At 41.9% G+C, this 8,552-nt stretch overlaps 1 long non-coding RNA gene across 1 annotated transcript; it reads right to left on the reverse strand.

The window, feature by feature from the left end:
- Positions 1–879: 879 nt before the first annotated feature.
- Positions 880–4,825, reverse strand: LOC309721013. The gene is made up of 3 exons (XR_014280631.1): positions 4,796–4,825; positions 4,514–4,709; positions 880–1,489 (listed from the first exon to the last, which is right to left on the reverse strand). It is a non-coding gene; the product is annotated as an uncharacterized lncRNA (long non-coding RNA).
- Between the last annotated feature and the right edge of the window lie 3,727 nt (positions 4,826–8,552).

The raw sequence follows: 8,552 nt of genomic DNA on the forward strand, positions 1-8,552 counted from the left end.
GTGTTTCTGCGTCAGCTGTGAGGAAAGTGCCTGCAGTGCTCTGAGTGGAAGGATGGATTTATGACTCCCTTGGTTTAATGTTTATGCCATATGGGTGATGATTATGTGTAAGTGTAAGCTATGGAGATTTATGTGCCTGTGTGCTTTTATAAAACTCTATATCAGCACAGCTGATCAAATCATCACCTACTAACTATAGCTTTGATCGCTGCACCCGTACAAAGAGGGGGTGTTTGGCTGGTTGTGATGTATAAAACCCCAAAAATGTCAGCATCCTGAAACATCTGGACACGCAGTCACAGAGACCTTTGACCACTAAAATCGAATCAGTTCTTCCTTTAGATCAGTCAGATAAACCCTGATGCCAAATGTATTCAAAAACTTCATGACAGTGTTTTGGAGATAGTGACTTCACATGAATGGGACAGATGGGACAACCCATGAAGCAGGTGTTAAGATAGGCCGCAACAATCCGAAATGTTAATCTTGGACCTTTAATTAAGTCTGACAGACAGGTTAATGCATTTTACTGTTGAATGAGTTAATATTGTGTGATTAATTTGAGATACTGTACTTGCTCAGTAATAAAGAAATAAAAATATTCCACTTCCTGTTCCACCCCCAAAACCTCCTTTCTTCTCTTTATCTCTGTAAACTGTTCATGGTGCAGATGTAAAGTTGTTGCTGGTCCTTAAGGCGCTAGCTAGAGCTACAGAATCAGGAGGTAATGTCAATTCAATTCAATTTTATTTACACAACGCAGTTGTCTCAGGGCACTTTATACTGTAAGGTAGACCCTACAATAATACATACAGCCCAACAATCATATGAGCTGCCATTTTTGAATCCCCCCCCCCCCATGTGCAACACTAATAAATAATTAAATAAATAAATAAATAAATAGATAACACAGTAAATTAAATTATTAATAAACCATTAGAGATCAGAGACTAGACAGAACCTGTCGTTAGGACTACAATGAAGATTAAGAGCCAAAATATTAACTGAGCACTTCCTGCTGCTGTTACTCTGGGGCACTATTTTTGCACTTGAATTGGAAGTGATCCTCTCTCCCAGAAGAGAGCTAGCAGCTGTCGCTCTTCACACTGGTCTGATCTGCTAATGAGAGCATTCTGTTAGCCGCTTTATTTGCGACAACACGAGGCCTTGGTGGTAGGGTATCTGGAGGTTCATGCAAACTGTTTAACCTGATTCAGACCTCAACAAGACATGGGTCAGCAGTCCGGCTAGCCTACGTATCATCTCTGACCCCTCTCTGAAATTTGTGGCTCGCCCTCCTCAGGCTGTGGATTCTGGGCATCAACCTGGACATCACGTTTTGATCCCGGCTGACCCTCCAAACCTCGGCCCCAGATGCTGCATTATCTCTCCTGAGATTGATTGGTCAGAGTTTCAGCTTAGTCTGTCTTGTTTTTGTTCTCCTCAGGAGCTCAGCTGTGGAGCAGCGCCGTGTGCACCCATCCTTATGCTGCAGATGAACAAGGACGTGAATGTTTTTCTCAGTATGACTAAGAAATTCTTCCAGACCCGACAAACAGTGTTATCAAGTGGCTCTCGTGTTATAAAAGAAAGAATGAATTTCCAAAAATAAAACCATAAAGAAAATCTATTCAATTCACACTTTTTCAAAAACATAAGAGACAAAATTCACCTTGATTTTTGAGTCGGTTTTGTTGTTACAGTTTGTCAGACTAAAAGCAGCATCACACAAAGACAAATACTAAAGCACACAAGAGGAAAAAATGTTGGTTTTATTTCGGTGAGAGGCTCACTGAATAGTTCAGTGAGTAAGAAAAAGATGTGACTCTGATAGAGTGTGCAGAAGTGAGATAAATAAAAAGGGCAGAGTCTGGTCAAAATTTAAGATAAGAGCAAGGTCACAGAAGTAATAAAAACAGTGACACTTTCAGCGTGGCCTCCACTCTCCCCAGAGCTCCTCCTAACGAGACACTGTTGGTATATTCTGCTGAAAAGACCAATGAGGGAAGATCTTTAAGGAGGGCTGGTCCCTCTATTATGGGGATGAACTCTGTCTGTGTTTGCTTAAAAGTTGGAAATCTAAAACATAAGTAACAACTCATGTTTTAGATTGATGGCAGCAACAAGTTTCAATCTTCTTTTAAAGACAAATCTCTGGGAGCTGCTTGGGATATAAATGCTGTCGCGTTCTTGTCTGAAGGAGTATCCTAGCGGCTCAACGTTCCCAAATCTCCATTTTTATACTTTTCATTTTACAACGTATCAAATTTCTTTTTAAATTGTTGAAACGCCTGGACGTCAGGCGGGCCAGTTCAGCACCCGGGCTCTTCTACTGTGGCGCTTTTTCAGGTGGTGCAGTATGCAGTTTAGCATCAACTTGCTGAAATTTTCAAGGCCTTCTCCAAAAGAGACCTCTGGATGGATGCTTACGTTGCTCTAAAACCTGTATATAACTTTCAGCATTGATGGTGCCTTTCCAGATGTGCAAGTCCTCTGACACTAAAGCACTCCAACACTGTGCAGGCTTTTGAACTGACTGCTGAGTACGAGCTGGATGATCCCTCATCTCTCAAGACAGAATTTCAAATTTCAGTTTGTCAGCTCACAGAACAGTGTCCCACTTTGCCTCAGGCCGTTTTAAATGAGTTTGGTCCAGAGAAGCCGGCAGTGTTTCTGGATCATGTTCACAGTTGCTGCCTTCACTGCATGACGACCTTTAACCTGCATTTGTGGATGTCACAGTGAGCCGTGTTCACAGACACAGAGTGGGTGCACTGATTTCCATTACAGAGTCATGTCGGGTTTTAATGCACAGTTGCCGGAGGGCCTGAACATCAAGGACATCCAGCACAGACGTTCAGCCTTGTTCCATGCACACAGACATTTCTACAGATTCTCAGTCTTTTGATGACATTATGAATTGTAGGTGATGACATATTCACAATTTTAATATTTATTTGCTGAGAATCAGAATCTAAAAGTTGCACAATGTTTCCTTTTAGTAGACTTACTTCTCCAGCCTTGTTTGTTAAACATTCTACAGAGAATGAAGTTTGGGTTTGTGAGCTGGGACAATGGGACATCATTTAACAAGGAGCCGGCTGCTTACACACCTTTTAATGTCTGATCAGACTGTGTTGGGCTCTCACACACACACACATCGTCTGAGTGACGTCTAAAGAGTTCATGGCTGCAGTGCGAGTGTGAGCAGTTTAAAACTTTCTTTACCTGGAAAACTTCAAATTAAAACGTCAACATGAGCTAAACTCATCTTAGAGCAAAACCTTTCATTAATACTGTTAGGGTCCCTGGGTCGTTGACCCAGTGTTTTGTGTTTTTGGTTCTTTGATTTTGTTATTTCATTATATTCTAGCTTTGCTGTATGGGTTTTAGGATTATTCTTAGTTTAGGTTCTCTGGGTGGGGTTTGGTTAGAGTTTTTGTGTTCTGGTTTTCTGTCTGTGTTCCATGTTTCTGTCTCCCCTTTCTGCTGTATCCCCACATCCAGTCAGTGTCTGTGTCTGCCCTGGTCCCACGTCTCTGTTCCCTTTGTTATAGTGCCTGCCCGTGAGTCTGTGTTATGTTTCCTGTTTTACTTTGAAAGTCCATGTCTGATGTTAATGTGTCTGGTTTTGCTTCCCCTTGTCTCGTTAGGCCTGATTTGCCCCAGCTGTGTTTCCCTCCTGTTATTCATTCCCTGATTGCTCCCTCTGTGTATTTAAGCCCTGTGTTTCTCTGTGTCCGTGTCGCGATCTACCGTTTACTTTGCTGTGTGTTTTGTCATTTTTCTAGTTTAAGTTTGTTTTGAGTTTTTTCAGTCATGTTATATTTTGAGTCTTAAATTAAAGCCTTTTTGAGTTCACGTCTGTCTCCGGAGTCTGCACCTTGGGTCCTATTCCTGCTTGCACACAGCCTCACCTAACAAATACACCGGTCAAGTTTGAGATTTTAGGTCAGGTTGCATCGCTAAAACATGACATCTATAGAACATATACGCAGCTTGGCGCATATTATCTGAAATTACACCTCATTTATACATTTAACCTTAAAATTTTCATTTTTCAAGTTTCATAGTTCATAGTTTTTTCAGAAAAAAAAGACTATTTCATCAGATCAGGCTGCCCCCTGCAGAAATTTACACATTTGTAGAAGATGAATTATATATGAAAACTGCTAAAAGTAATAGGTTCACCCCACAAAATTTACATTTCTACATGATAGCCAAGAAAAGGCCTCCATTCATTCATATGAAACCAAGAGTAAAGACAGTGGAAGTCCTTGATTATATTAGATCTCATTATGAAAAAAGTCAAGAATATGAAGCTGGCTCTAATTAACCTAATTAACACTTTTTTAGCAGCATTAATGGTGTTTATGGTAAAAATCACCAGTAGTGTCTCCCTGTAAGTTGTCAGAGGGTAGGAGATGGTTAGAAGAATGTCAACGAGTTAAAAAGCAGCCAGACTGATTGGTAACACATCCAGGTTAGAATCAGCTAAAGACAAAAAACTTACTCTGCAAGTGATCCGTCAGAAGGATTTGAAAACATTCCTTTAACAGACTTGAAGCAAACGAACCGTCTCCTCTAATTGGAATACCGGGCGCAGCGTGACATCATAACATCAGCTGTAAGCCTCTGCAGGGGGACCACCTCGGGAAAATGCGATGTGTAATGAGAGATGTGCTGCTACAGCAGACTGGAGCAAGTTACTAAAAAACAATAGACAAAGGTCAAACCTACAGTGTGCAGGAGGTAGATATAATGAGAAACCATAGAACGGATTTCAAACATTCACCAGCAAAAAGAGTCTTCATCATAGCCTCTGCCTGTTATGTTTCTTCTAGGTTTGATTAAAGCACCGAAGAATGCGATGCAGTGTAGCAGCCCTTCAGTGTGGCATGTAAACCTGTAACAGACATGGATGAATACTGATCTTCACCAGTGGCAGAAATCCCAGTCCGGGAGCAGCCTCCAAAAACGAAGTGGCCTGTGGGCCAGTTGGTATTCAGCTGCCATATTTCAGTCAAATCCGTTTGGGTTGTTCTTTAGAACAAGTCGTTTTCAGGCAGCCGGATGCTGGAGCTGACTCTGGCATCTATATACACACAGGAGAGAGTGTGGGTTTACAATTACAGTCACAGCAATATGTTTGTGCCGAGCTTATTTGCACTTCCACACAGCTTCCCTCATTCCGTCCAATGCATCCCTGCCTGCTGGATGAGCCCCCTCATCTATAAGTCTCACACCAGCTCCCCGTTTGGGTATACAGCAGGCAGAAGAACACAAATCACGCACGGCGTACAGCCAAAATACACTTATAGAAACACATTTAGTTAATTCATGCTGCTCCGGTCACAGGTGGAGCTAAAAATTCCAATAAATTTCAACATGAACAATTTTACAGTTAAAATGAAGGAAATGTTTTGCCTTCAGTTTTATTTCTATTTGATTTCTGTTCAGTTGGTGCAGTAAAACACTTCACTGCACCTGTATTACTTAGTTAACCACTTCATTATTATTCATGACTTTATTACTACTCATGTTCTACTTTCTCCCTTTCTTTTTATTATGTTTTAGAAGAGTGCTGTGTAAGACAACGTGTAAAAATAACATTTGAGCTATAGATGGTATTTCTTTCATCATAAAATTCTGAAGGCTGCATATTTAAATCTTCATTTAAGAGCTCTGACAGCTGTATGTGTTTCCAAAAGGAACCATAAATTTACCATTAGGCTGTTTCTCCTAATGAAAGGAAGCTTCCTCTGCCTGAGTCCAGCAACACTATAAAAAACAACAACAAAAACACACCCTGGTAGGCTGCAAAACCAACATCACTGAAGACACATACGCCAGACACCATTTGGGAGTTAGCCAAGAGGCACCATTGTCCTTTCTTTCCTTTCATCCTGCCAGCAAAGGGACGATCTCATCCTCAGTCGGTCTCATTTAAATCACCAAGCACACCCCCAGGAAGACACCACGGTAGAGGCTGATGAGTGCAAGAAACGATGCTACGCTGCAGTTGTAGGTGATGCAGCACGGCTGGAAAACCAACGTCTGACTGGTTTAAGTCGGTAGCGGAGAGTTTGTTAGAGTCGTTTAACCCGCTGGCCCAGACTAAACTAAATATTCATTAATTCACGTACAACACCAATCAACTGTCAGGTGTTACACGGTCACTGGACAACAGACAGCAGAACTCGCTCTGGGAGAGATGTCAGCAGATTTGGAGCAGCTGTATAAAAGCTGTGTCAAAATGAACTGCTGCTGCAGCACGTAGCCACACTGCACGTCAACCTGCAAGGTGCAAGCGCTGCTAAGATCATCAGCATTTGGCAAACTGATCTGACATCATCTGTGTGTTAAACAGCACAAAGTTACCGAGCTAAAGCACATTTACAAATTTATGGGATTATTTAAGAAACAGATGTTTTCAAATGCTCATAAACACACACGCTCTTTCTAAAGACAATGTCTAACTTCTGCCTTCAGAGCGTGCTTAATATTTAGTGTTTTCTGAGTGCTTTTAGACTCTTCAGCAAGTAAATTAATAAAGGCATCCTTAGTCTGTGAGTGATGGCCTACTAACAAGCTGTCAAAGACCTCAAAAGAGCTGCACAAGTGGGTAATTTATGGCTGTACATGAATAGAGAGGATTTCCTGGATTCTAGGAGGTTAAGCCAGGATGCTGAGAATCACCACTGACCATCAACAACACATTGGAAAGCAGGTTCCAGCACTCCATTGGCCTACAGCATCCAGGCTGCATGTCTCGAGGGCGTAATTAAGGAATATTAACTACAAAACCACAAGCTCTTCATCTTTCTTGCAGACTGTAGCTCGTCTACAGTGGGTGCTATACTACAGAGAGTGTTGAGACAGGTACATCTGTGTAACTAACCGTCACATTTAGCCTGTGGAGTCTCGGCTGCGTGTCTCAGGAGGGCAATTAAGGAAAATTTACAGCTAGTGCTACATAACACATTTTTCTTCTTGCCCTCGTCAGAACGCTGTTACCACCTCACCTGGAGCTGTAGTGAATATACCGACATTTGCCCGCCTGTGACATTTTCCACAGCAGTTTGGCAGCGTTTAGAGGAAGCTGTCGGTGTAGGAAACAGGGAGGTTTCCATAAGACACGTAACCAGTACATGTTTTCTTCAGTGGAAGTAACAAATACTCTGTCCCCTGCATGCTCAAACATTACAGAGATGTTCCGCTTTCTTAATAAGGCAGGAAACTGGGGCACGCATGAAGAAGGCCTCGAGTTATTTACAACTTTGTCACCCTGAATCAAGTCTCTCTTGCACCTTTAGAGGACACTACGTTAGGAAAGAGGGTGCAAATGAACTCTGGCAGGAAATAGTCATGACTGTAGACACAGACAGATGCATTAAATTCTCAGATGCTGGTCTAAATTATGCACGGTTTGACTGAACCTGGAAGATGTCCATAAAATAAGATGGATTTTTTAAATAAACAGATGGTACTTTTTAAAAAAATGTAATCAATATGACAAAAACACCATTTTGTGCTGTCACCCTCCTCATAGCCGGAGACTTATATGGTAAAGCCAGATTTTGGGTGTTCAGGACATACAAAGCAGGCATATGAGCAGCGAAGAAGAATAATGCCAAGAGTTGGAGAAGTCGTACTGGACGCTTTCATACTTTATTGATATATAAAATATATTTTTGTTGGTATTCATGATAAAGATGTCAAGCTGGCAGCAACTTTCTGAATGAAAAAGAAACCCAAAGCATTGAGTAAGACAAATCTACAACTCACATCCTGATCTGAAGTTTAATTTACGTTGAGCTTTGACTAAACAAACAAACAAACGAACAAACAAACAAACAATCAATCTCGTCCTTTTGGAGCCAGCACCAGTCACGCCTGTTGTCTTTCAGGATGAGCCTAATGTCACTGGAAAGGAGGCAAACATGTAAACCGACAACCAAAGCAGCGTGTGTGATGCTCGCTGTCTAGTTAATTTAACAGTTGGGACATTGTTCCATTTTTGCTTCGTCATCTTCACAGGTGTATGGAGCTAAGCAGGAGAAACCTCACTGGCTGGTGGGTAGCTCTAGCTCACAGAAGTGAAAGATTCATGAAGAAACCGGAACATGCACGATTTTCTGTCTGGACATCGAAAACTGCAAAAAATGCAAAAACTGCATTTGGGAGGCCTCTCAGACATCGTGATGCATCAGGTACTATTACATGTATAAAGCTTATTTTCTAATAGTCGTCTAATTGTCTGGGACAGGTTGCCACTGGCTGCAGGTACAAAGTAACTGTCCCGAGCAAAAGAAGGAAAATTTGATAAATATGTGTCTAAATTATAAACCATTAGTATTTGCATAGCACTTTACTAGTCCCTAAGGACCCCAAAGCGCTTCACACTACATTCAGTCATCCACACATTCACACACTGGTGATGGCAAGCTACATTGTAGCCACAGCTGCCCTGGGGCGCACTGACAGAGGCGAGGCTGCCGGACACTGGCGCCACCGGGGCCTCTGACCACCACCAGTAGGCAACGGGTGAA

This window comes from Aulonocara stuartgranti (genome assembly GCF_965226115.1).
Source record: "Aulonocara stuartgranti genome assembly, chromosome: 13".
Lineage (NCBI taxonomy): Eukaryota > Metazoa > Chordata > Actinopteri > Cichliformes > Cichlidae > Aulonocara > Aulonocara stuartgranti.